Genomic DNA, 11,991 nt, shown 5'->3' on the forward strand with positions numbered 1-11,991 from the left:
TTTGTCTATATGCTAATATCATACTGCTCTAATTACTGTAGATTTATGATAATTCTTGATATCAGCTAGTGTTATCTGTGAATAAAGACAGTTTCATTTTTCCTTTCCAATCTAGATTTTTTTTTATTTATTTTTCTTCTGTATTTCACTGGGTGTGAATTCCAGGACAATGCTGATCAGAAGTGGTGAGAGCAGATATCCTGGTCTCGTTCCTGATTACGGAGGAAAGTGTCCAGTCTTTCAGCATGATGTCACCTGCAGGCTTTCCGTAAATCCCTTTAACATGAGGAGGGAGTTCTCTCCTGCTTTGGGTTTGCTGAGAGCCTTATCATACATGGATGTTGAATTTTGTTAAGTGCTTTTTCCTGCATTTATCAAGGTAATTATATGGCTTGTGTTCTTCAGTCTGTTAATGTGGTGAATTACATTAATTTTCAATGTTAAGCCAGCCCTAGATCCCTGGAATAAACTCCATTTGGTCACAATTTTAGCACATTCTTGGATTCAATTCACCAGAATTCTGTTTAAGAATTTTTGCGTCTGGGGTGGCGCCTGTGGCTCAAAGGAGTAGGGCGCCGGCCCCATATGCCGGAGGTGGTGGGTTCAAACCCAGCCCCGGCAAAAAAAACTGCAAAAAAAAAAAAAAAAAGATTTTTGCGTCTGCGTTCCTGAGGGACGTTGGTCCACACTTTTCTTTTCTCATCATATTTTTGTGTCATTTGGGCATCAAGGTGATACTAGCCTCAGAGAAGTAGTTAAAAGTATTCCTTCCTTTTTAATTTTTTTTTTTTTTTTTTGGCAGAGTTTGTGTAGGACTAGCATTACTGCCTCGGATCTTTGCTGGAATTCCCCAGTGAAGCCACCTGCGCCTACACTTTGCTTTGTGGGAAGGTTTTGTTTGGTTTAGTTTTAATTATAATTTTATTTCTTTAATATATAGGGCTATTCGAGTTATTTCCTCTTTTTTCATTTCGGGTAATGTGAAGGTGCAGACAACTAGGTTGCATGTTTGCATTTGTTAGGTAGAGTCCCTCTTGCAGGACGTGTCTCCGACATTGTGTCCATTAATGGGAGCTGACCCGACCCCTCCCTCCTCCCCTCCCCCTCCCTGCAAGATGAATTGCATTGAGTTTTTATTCAAGTTTACTTCTTCTTTTTTTTTTTTAGAGACAGAGTTTCACTTTATCACCCTCGGTAGAGTGTCATGGTGTCCCAGCCCATAGCAACCTCCAAATCCAGGGCTTAGGTGATTCTCCTGCCTCAGCCTCCCACGTAGCTGGGACTACAGGCACCCACCACAAGGCTCAGCTATTTTTTTTGTTGTTGTTGTTGCAGTTTGGCCTGGGCCAGGTTCGAACCCGCCACCCTCGGTATATGGGGCAGGCACCCTACCCACTGAGCCATAGGTGCTGCCCTCAAGTTATTTCTTCTTAAGTGAGTTTTGATAAATTTTGTCTCCAAAGCATTTGTCCATTTTATTTAAGTTGCCAAGTACATTGTCAGGAAGCTGTTTAAAGTGTGTCCCCTGACTATCCTTCTAACCCTGTAGAATCCAAGGTGGCATCACCTCTCTTGTCCCTAATGTCTGTCATCTGTGCTTTCTCTCCTTTTCTCCTGTCTGGCTGGAGGTACGTCAATTGTATTGACCTTCTCAAAGAACTAGGTTTTGGTTTCATTAATTTTTTCACTGAAGTTTTGTTTTGTCATTTTATCAGCGATGTTCCTTCTTTTCTGCTTATTTTAGAGTTAATTTGCTCTTCTCTTCCTTTCCTAATTTTGTAAGGTAGAAAGGAGGTCATTGACACGACGTCTCCTTTCTAAGGTGAGTTCAGCGCTATAGGCTCCCAAGCGCTGGACACCCTGCAGACGCCTCCCTGAGGGCCTGTCTCCTATCTGCCCTTCTCTGCTGTCTATTTCAGCCTCTGTACCTTGGACTGAACTTGGAAATCCACCCTGTGTCCGATACTGACCAGTCAGGTAAAGGAAGCCACACTGGCTGTTTCAGAGTGGGTTCAGAGAACTGGTTTGGCAGGTGCTGGGAGGGTGGGAAGAGCAGGTGGCTGAGATGCCTCACATACCAGTGGGGCCGGGGAACCAGCACCCTGGAGCAGAGAAAGGAGAGGCTTCTGAGGGAGTTTGGCAGAGTGGATCCTGGGGTGTCAGACATAGCTGGGTGAGAGCAGGAATCCCCCTCTGTGGCTACAAAGACCCTGAGAGAATCTGGCAAAGGAATGGAAATCTCTCCCCACCTGTCAGTGGTGCCACACCTGTTGTCCCCTGAGAAGGCTCCAGCAGTGGTGCCTGGTGCTCGTAACATGCCTCATGCCCAGATCTTGGCTTCTAAATACCATTCTCCATAAAAGGAACTGGAGCTCCTTACAGGAGCAGCCAAGTTTCTGAGAATGGAAATTACAAGATAAAACTGGAGAATTTTGTGGTGCCACAAAATGATCATGGACAGCCCCGTGGACAGAGATGTGGTGTTGGCAGGAGACCCTAGAAGGGATGGGGGTGTCATCTCCCAGAATGGGGCCAACGTGTGGAGCCAGTGGTCACGCGGTCTGTCTCTCTCCCTGACCTCCTCCGTGCAGCAGTCATCCTAGTCTTGAAGGGCTGACTACAGGAGGGGTGCTCCCACCAGGGGCGCAGTCTGGGAATCAGAGGTCACAACTGGCCCCAAGGTTCTCTGCCATTGAGTCAGAGGAAGGACTTGAGGTTCCTGCACTGGCTGGGGTAACAGAGCCCATTCATCGAGGGGAGGCGGGCAGGGAGGACAGTGCAATCCAGCCAGGGACAAAACTGAGCCCAGATGACCTCTGGGCCCTGAACAAGAATAAAAATTTTACAAACTTACTTTTTCTCTTCTTATACATATTTATGGTATGCAAATGATGTTTTTAAAAAGTCATACATTGTGGAATGGCTAAATCAAACTAATTAGCCCATGCATCACCTCACATACTTATCATTTTTGTGGTGAGAACACTTAAATCTACTCTTTCAAAAACACTCAAGGTAGGGTGCCACCTGTGGCTCAGTGGGTAGGGCGCCAGCCCCATATACTGGGTGGTGGGTTCAAACCCGGCCCCAGCCAAACTGCAACAAAAAATAGCTGGGCGTTGTGGCGGGCACCTGTAGTCCCAGCAACTTGGGAGGTTGAGGCAAGAGAATCACCTAAGCCAAGGAGTTGGAGGTTGCTGTGAGCTGTGACGCCATAGCACTCAATAAGGGCGATAAAGTGAGACTGTCTCTAAAAGCAGAACAAAACAAAACAAAAACACTCAAGGCTACAATGCATTGTTATTAACTGTAGTTGCTGGGGACAGTAAGTCCTGTCCAACTGCAGCTTCGTACCCTTTGGCCAGCTTCTCCGTAGCCCTACCTCTGGGCCTGGCGGGAACCTCTTAGCTCTGCATCCTGCCCCTCAGGCTGGCAGCCACCTCTCAGCTCTGCATCTCTGAGTGCAGCCTGCAGCTCTGCCCCTTGGCCTGGCAGCCACCTCTCAGTTCTGTGTCCTGCCCCTCGGCCTGGCACCCACCTCTCAGCTGTGCGTCCTGCCCCTGGGCCTGCCCTCACCTCCAGGCTCTGCATCTCTGAGTGCAGCCTGCTCAGATTCCACACGCAGTGAGCTCACCAGGGATTTGTCTTTCTGCACCCTCCAGGTTCACCCAGGTCATCCCAGAGGATAATGTTCCTTCTCTGCAAGGCCATGTACTGTCCACTGTGTGCAGACAGCATTTTCTTTATCCAGCCAACCATCGGCAGACACTTAGGGTCCACATCTTGGCTGCTGCAAACAGAGCTAGGCAAGTGTGGGATTGCAGACATGGGAGTGCAGGTGTGGGAGTGCAGGCAGCCCTTGGCACTCTCATTCTGTGCCCTCAGGCTCATGCCATTAGTGGGATTTCTGGGTCAGATGGTAGTTCTATCTGTAATATTTTGAGGAACTTCATACTGCTTTCCATAAGGGCTGCACTAACAAATTCTTGTCATGAAATACTTTAGACTTACCAACCAGCTGCAGAAGAGGCCATAGCCACACTCCAATACCAAGGTCTGAACTAGAGCCCCACACAGAGCTCCACAGATCATTTCTTTGCCACAGCAACTTCCATCAAGGTGGAGGACCATAAGCCAAAGCAGGTGTCTCAGATGGAAGGGATTTGACACGTGGAACTGAGCGCGTTGTCAGGAGGCTGCGAGTGCCCACGACAGACCCTGAAGTGACCCCAGGTACTTGAAAATGCCAGGTGCAGCTTGGTTCCTAGGTCTGGGGAAACAGAAAATGGGGGCAGGTTTACCAGAACCCAGACACTCAGAGGAGATGGAGGCATCTGTGCCCCCATCAGAGCCTGGCAGGAAGCAGCAGAGAATGGGGGTTTGCTCAGGGCTGAGGCAGAAAGAAGGGAATCACACACCCTCCCCTTGGGAAAGGGGTGCCTGGGAGAGGCCCCGCAGAGACCAGCCAGCAAGGCAGGAGCCGTCCTGCCCTGCCCCCAGGAATATTCCAGGCAGGGAAAAATGTCTTCCCTCTCTAAACTCAAGAAATACAAGCTAAAGATGCTATTTTGCCCAGAAGCTTAGCAAAAAACTTTCCTTCAAATTGTTTGGGAAGGTTAAGGACTAAGTTATGTCCCCCAAACTCATGAGTTAAAGCTCTAACCCCCAAAGTGATGGTGTTTGGAGATGGGGCCTTGGGAGGTATTAGGGTCAGGTGAGGGCATGAGGGTGGGGCCCCGTGATGGGATTAGTGCCCTCATAAGAAGAGACACCAGGGCTCACTTTCTCTCCATCTCATGGGGACATGGAGAAGGTGCCCTCTGTGAGTTGGGGGCAGAGTCCTTCCAAGGGATCAAGTCTACTAAAACCCTGATCTTGAGCTTCCAGCCTCCAGAACTGAGAAACATGCCCTGGCTTGAGCCACCCACATGCGGGGTTTTGTTATAGCTGGCCCAGCTGCCCAACGCAGAAGGCTGCACAGCCTGACAAGGGGTCCCAGCTCACGCCTATGGATGTCACTGTGATTCAGTGGGACAGGGTTAACGGGCAACACCTAGTGACATGTGACAGCATCAAGACTCCCTGAGCCTGGAGAGCAGTGCCCCTCGCCTTGGGTCAGACCCAGTGGGGAGCTGTGGGGAGGTGAGACGGGAAACACAGGGTGTGCGGTCACTGGGCCACTGAGTCTGTGTGCCTCACTGCCCAAGAATGTCCCCACGGGGTAGGGCAGTTGGCCCACTCATCCACTGACTCCCAGCTCCTGGCCAAGGGGACAGGGAGCCCCCAGCATCCACTGTCCTGCTTGGAGCCGAGCAGCTCCCGTGTGAGGGGCTGGCAGAGGGGCTGGGCAGGGCAGAGCAGTCAGCAAACCATCTCCTGTGGCTGCAGGTGGACTCAGAGCGTGCAGGGTGGCAGGCTGGTGTTGTGACCAGTCTCGCTCTGCACTTGTCAGGGAGATGCTGAGTCTAGTCCATCCTGCTCCAAGGTGGTGGTAGGCTAGTCTTCACTGTGTGAGTGACAAAGGAAGGCTCAGGGGACAATCTAGTGCAGACTGCTGTCGTGGGCTCTGCGACCAAGCTTGTATTTACCATGCCACTCTTCAACCAGCCTCCGAGATGCCCTCATCTCAACAGCATCGTTGCCGTTCCATGTGGCTCACCAGTGGGGCAACCCAGGCCTTCCTCTCTGAGGGACCCTTCCCCTGTCCCAGCCCAGGACTGCTGTGATGTCCCTGTGTTATCACTGGACCCAGGAGCAGCCCCTGCCCATGTGCCGCAGAGTGATGCCGATTCCTCAAGGTCTTAAGAGTCCGCCAGCCTTCTTTCCTCACCTGCTGCTCTAGCAACAGGAGCAGATCGAGATGACCAGGTGGGAATACCAGCTTTTGGGGGAGAGGGACACTGACCACGTCCACTGGTGAAAGTGCACAGGGCCACCAATGTCATTGCCTAAAGCAGGTGTTGGGACATTGGTACCGAGCATGTGACCCAAGCGCTCTCAGCAGAGGGCAGTGCGAGGACCCATCCCTGCTGGTGGGTAGCCTCAGCCTGCCCCAGCCCCCCACACCCCTGAACGCAGCAGTGTAGCAAGCCCTGAATTTACAGAAAATTGATCGCCCTGTTTTGGCAAAAGATGCCCTCCCAGGATGCCCAGAGCACCTTCTGGTTCTTGCTGTCTACATCCAGGTGCCAGCAGCACCCCAGCCCAGCCTAGCCCTCTGCAGGATGTCCACAGTTAAGGCCCCTTGGGTGGGGGCTGCTCAGGCTGCTCTCCCTGAGGAACGCACATGGCTTCTGCCCCTGCTCTCTGCTAGAGATTAAGAACAATTTCCACAGACCAGTAGCCATGTGACAGGCACCAGAGACCCTGCTCACCTGTTCTAACTAAGATACCACCTCGGCTGCAGCTGCCTTCCCACGGCCCTCCCTCCGCCCCTTGCCCTGACCTGTCCGGCTGCTTTGGGGCCATTCAAGTGGAGCGACTGGGGACAAGATGGGAACTAATGTCCTTTTCTCCTCTTCTCTGAGGGTGGCAGCAGCCTGCATGACCCAGCCAGGGGGCCAGACCCTCCAGCGTCCTGTCTGGTGTTTGTCCCGTTCTCCATCAGAGGTCAGGAAATCAGAGCAGGGATTCTGCTGCCCACTGCCCATGTTTATCCATTATGTGCTCCAGGCCGGGAGAATATCCTCAGAGAGTCCCCAGATCCGTGGGCCATGAGGCAGGCTTTCACCAAGACTCTGCTTACCCTCCTGCACACCTCGCTCCAGCAGAAGCACCACAATGGTATTGTGGGCACCTGGACAGCAGGGCCAGCTCAGACCAGGCTCCCAGGCCTCGGAAAATCTGGTCGGCATCCTTTCTCCAATGCACAGAGTGTCAGACGGCCACTGCACCATCTTCTGTAGAATCACAGGGTCACCTGCCATTCTGGGCCGGGGACCTGCTCAGGTGTGGGAGGACTAGCACTCCCGATTTCCTACCTGGCAGCTGCCAGCTCCAGTTCTAGCTCTGAGCCTTTGGTCCTGCAGCCCACAAGCTTCCCTCCAAAAGCACCTGCCCCCTCAGCTGCCATCCAACCCAACGCCAATACCATGGGCAAGGCTCTCCAGCACCACTAGCTATGCCACCTGTGCTGGTCATCACACCCACACACCCTCCTACCTGCCACCCCAATGTGGACATGCCCACCCATGCCCACAGCCTCTGCATCCACACACACCCACCACAGGGCTTTCTGCACAGAGACACCCCCACCCCTGCCCAACCCAACACTGGGCTCCCCTCCATCCCCTCTGGGATGGCTGGGACACCTCAGACAGACATGCTCAAGGTGGACTCCTCCTGCCCAGCTCCAAGTCCAGTTAACAATAAACCCATCCTCCAGCTGCTTCCCCCCTCACCCTGGCCTGGGGCAGAGCAGCATGTAGAGAAGGTTACTAAATAGGACAGAGGGGGACAGAGGGGGGCAGAGGGGACAGGGGACAGAGAGGGAAAGAGGGGACAGGGGACAGAGAGGGAAAGAGAGGACGGGGACAGAAGGGGACAGAGGGGTCAGAGGGACAGAGGGGGATAGAGAGGAAGAGAAGGAGGGAGAGGGGCGGTGAGGGAAGGAGAGAAAGAAAGGGAGGGAGGGAGGGAGACAGGGAGGGAGGGAGAGTCTATACTTGCTTTTATGCACTATGGGGGTTTCATGGTGGCTCCTCAGAAACATGTCTACCTGGAACCTAAGGACTCACCTTATTTAGGAAAAGCGTCTTTCAGGTGCAATTAGTTAAGGATCTCCAAATGAGGGCCTCCAGGACCAGCTGGGCGGGCCCTAAATCCAGTGGCCTTTACAAGAGACAGAACAGGACACACGGCGACCGCGACCGGGGAGGCATGGGAGGAGATGGAGGAGCCAGGCACGGAGGGCCTCCTCAGAAGCAGCAGAGACCAGCCCTGGGAGACACTTCAGCTGCAGGCTCCCAGCCCCAGGACCGTGGGAGGGTCAGTCCTGTTGTCATAGGGGGCACACGTCCACATAGCAGCGAATATCACCCTGGAGGCTACAGACGCAGCAGCAAAGGCCATGTCTGAGCAGGAGGCATGGCGTGGGGCAGCCAGGAAGGAGGGACGTTTGCTTTCATGCTATATTCTCTGCCTATTCGAAAACAAATGCTTTTAAATTTTAAAATAATGTTTAATTAAAACCTTTCCTAACATACATATGAGAAATGCTTATATGATAAAAATAAGGAAAATGTAGAATCTTAAAAAAAAAAAAAATAAGGCTGGGCATGGTGGCTCACACCTGTAATCCCCGTACTCTGGAGGTTGAGGCAGGTGGATTGCTGAGCTCACAGGTTTGAGACCAGCTTCAGCAAGAGTAAGACCCCCATCTCTACTAAAAATAGAAAAACTAGCCAGGCATTGTGAGTCTGAAGCAGGAGGATTGCTTGAGCTCAAGAGTTTGAGGTTGCTGTGACCTATGATGCCACAGCACTCTACCCAGGACAACAGAGTAAGACTCCGTCTCAAAACAAAAAGAAAAAAACAGAATAAAAAGAAAACAGTCAAAAAATTATCTTATCTTTAGAGGAAGAACATCTTTCTAAGCACACAAGTAAGGGAAGAAATCATAAAGAAAAATGTGATCAATGTATCACCACCCCCAAATGTGTAAGCCTTTTGAATGCCAGGCTGGGCACGGAGGTTTGGGCCCTGAAGGCAGCCCTGGGAGTGGCCCACAGGTGAGCGTGCATCAGACAACTGCCTGGTTGGAAGTTGCCCCAAGGGTGCAGGTCATAGAAGGAGGGTCCATCCCAGTGTACTGACAACTCGGGCGACGGGAGGCTCTGACCGCTTGTCGGGCTGACACTCAGGACAGGGACAGCCACCATGGGAGCGAGTGGGTGCTCCTTGCCCTCCCTGGGCTCATGAAGGGGGGGTATCCCAAGGTTTGGAGAGACAGGAATGCTGCCATGGGCTTGTCACCCACTCTGGAAGGGTCAGACGGTGGCTATCACCAGCACTCTGGGAAATAGCTCTGAGGCCAGCACCCCTGCCAGCTGGCACTGGCTCCACTCTGAAGACTGCAGCCACAGTGGAGTGTGGCTACTTGACAGAGAAACTGGACTTCAAGGGCACTATCTGGCCCCAGGGTGGCAGGGCCAAGGGCCAGCTGCTAGGTGCCAAGGGCGAGGTGGGCATGTCAGTACTGGGGACCACAGAGCCAGGCACGGTCAGGGCTGTCCGACCTGTGCAGAACATGACCAGGTCACCACCGTGTTCCCAGAAGGGATAGACGGAAGCTCCTGAGCACCTACAGATCTGACCAAGCAAGGTCAAGGGACAAGAGTCGCCCTCCAGGCTAAGCACAGAGTCCCTGCACTCTGCCAGTTCCCAGGCTCCTCCCAGTTTCCAGGCCCAGACCCCTGGAGTGGAGGCCGGACTTACCCCACTGATCCTCCCACAGTCTTCACCAGGGTGGCTGTTCCCAGGGCCAAGGGAATGGCCAGGCCCTCTGGGCACACCAAATACAGAAGACCTAAATGGTCCCTGAGCCCTAGGCAGGTGCATGGGCAGGTGATCCTGGCATCCTGGAGCAGACCCAATGCACAGTGGGTCCACCCTGCGGCTATTTCCCTGGGTCCAGAGTGTACCGTGGAAAGAGACACATAGCCGTGAGCCCCTCATGCTATCCCGACCGCGAATCTCCAAGAGCAGCTGAGGACACTTGTCCCAGAGCTGGGGGCACTTTCCAAAACTCATGAGAAGCTTCTGTCTCAAGGAAATGCAAAGTGAAAGGGGCAGGTTTGCCTGCCAAGGAATCACAGTGGGGTGGGACCCTGGTATCAGTGAATTGCAGAGACCTGCGCCTATGGCCCAGCTTGTGTCTTGTAAATCTCTAAGGATTTACCACCGGGAGATGACCAGAGACGCCTGGAGGTCCCCCAAATGGTCAATGGCCTGGACATCCTGCCAAAAGGCCTGGGTGAATGTGGGGCCGGTGGCTGCACCACAGAATGTTCCATAGCCCTTAAATTCATCTTCTCAGTTAGTTTCCCCAGTAAACCACCGGGCAAAAGAGGCTCCCAAGCACTCTGAGGCCAGGACGGCTCAGGGGCACCCAGGTGCCTGTGCCCCCAAAAGATGCAAACCCCGCCATGCCCACCACAGCCAGTAAGTGCTGCCCTCACGAATCCTCACAGAGGCCCCTCCATCCTCAGGTCCCTGGGAGCTGCTCTAAGTCAGAGAAGTTGAGCGGTATTTAATGAAAAGAACTGCAGTACAGAATTGTCCTCAAGAATGCTCCCAATGACGTGGACAACCACGTCAGGGAGAGCCGGGAGGGGAGAGGAGAGGAGAGAGGCAGGGAGGAGATGCATTGAGAGGCGAAGTCTGTTCACCTCCTGGGGGGCAAAGAGAGGGGAATGTCTTCTCCCACATTCTGTTCTGTTTTCTCCTTCCTCCCTTGATCCCTCCCTCCCTCCCTTCCTTCTCCTGTCTGTCTTTTTTTCTTTCTGTTTATAGAGGTCTCCCTCTGTCACCCAGTCTGGAATACAGTGACATCATCACAGCTCAGAGCAGCCTCAAACTCCTGAGCTCAAGGCATCTTCCCACCTCAGCCTCCTGAGTAGCTAGGACCACAGATGTCCAACACACCTGGCTAATTTTGTATTTTATTTCATTTTACTTACTTATTTAATTAATTATTGGAGACAGAGTCTCACTCTCTTGCCCAGGCTAGAGTGCCATGATGTCATAGCTCACAACAACCTCAAACTCCTGGGCTCCAGGGATCCTCCTGCCTCAGCCTCCCAAGTAGCTGGGACTATAGGCTCACTATGTCACCACGTCCAGCTAATTTTTCTATTTTTAGTAGGGGCAGAATCTCACTGGTGCCCAGGTTAGTCTCAAACTCCTGGCCTCAAGGGATCCTCCCCAACCTCAGCCTCCCAGAATGCTGGGATCACAGGCACGAGCCACCACACCCAGCCATTTTTTCCAGTTTCTATCACGAGCACCTGCAACTTTGTATGAAGACAATGGTCTTGGGCACCCCTGCCCCCAACTGCTGGCTTGTGAGTCAGAGGCTCCCACGTCACTGCAGAGGGCAGGGCAGACCTGGCATCACTCACAAAGTAAAGACAGAAAGGGCCAGGCTGGCTCCGGGGTCACATGGCCATAAAATCCTGCCCCCTGCACCTCAGGCACCATTTAATGAGATCAAACAACACAATAAAGGAAGAGGATCATAAAGAAGGCAAATGTCAGCCAGCAGCCGGGCAGGGCCCACATCCGGTCCACGGCTGCTGCGGGGCCTTAGGTTCTGGGGGTTGGGGGCCCTCAGACTCTGGCCTGAGGTGGAGGGGGACAGGAGGGTGAGACCTGGCCTTATGTCCCAGCAGGTCTCCAGGCCACACTCCAGCCTCAGCTCGGGGATGTGGACACCTGGTTGCCTAGGGGGCTGCAGGTGGGTTTGGGATGTCCTTCCAGGGACAGAGGAGCTCAGACAACCCAGATCCCTCCGCAACCCCTTAGGAGAGGTGTGGCTCAGACCCTCCCACCTCGGACCCGGCAGGAGCTGGCAACTCCTGTGCTGCTATGAGACTGTGAAATGGCTGCTGGGGATGCAGTGTGGGGGCTCCTCAAAAACTTAAACAGAGTCACCATATGATCTAGCAATCCCACTTCTGGTATACCCCAAAAGACTTGAGACTCCCCAAAAGTAAGCTGAGACTCTCACATTACTGGTACACCATGCTCACAGCAGCTCAGAGGTGCAGACAGCCCCAGGGCCACCGACAGATGGATAGATCCACAAACGTGGCCCATCCCACGACGGAACCTCACCCGGGCTTCACAGGAAGGAGAGTCCCACACAGGCCGCATGCAGGCGAGCCTCGGGGACTCTATGCCAGACACACAAGGACACACACTGTTCACCAACATGGCACAGTCAGTCAGGGGGACAGAGAGCAGAGAGTAGTCGCCAGGGGCCACGAGGAG

This window comes from Nycticebus coucang, chromosome 14, assembly GCF_027406575.1.
Source record: "Nycticebus coucang isolate mNycCou1 chromosome 14, mNycCou1.pri, whole genome shotgun sequence".
NCBI lineage: Eukaryota > Metazoa > Chordata > Mammalia > Primates > Lorisidae > Nycticebus > Nycticebus coucang.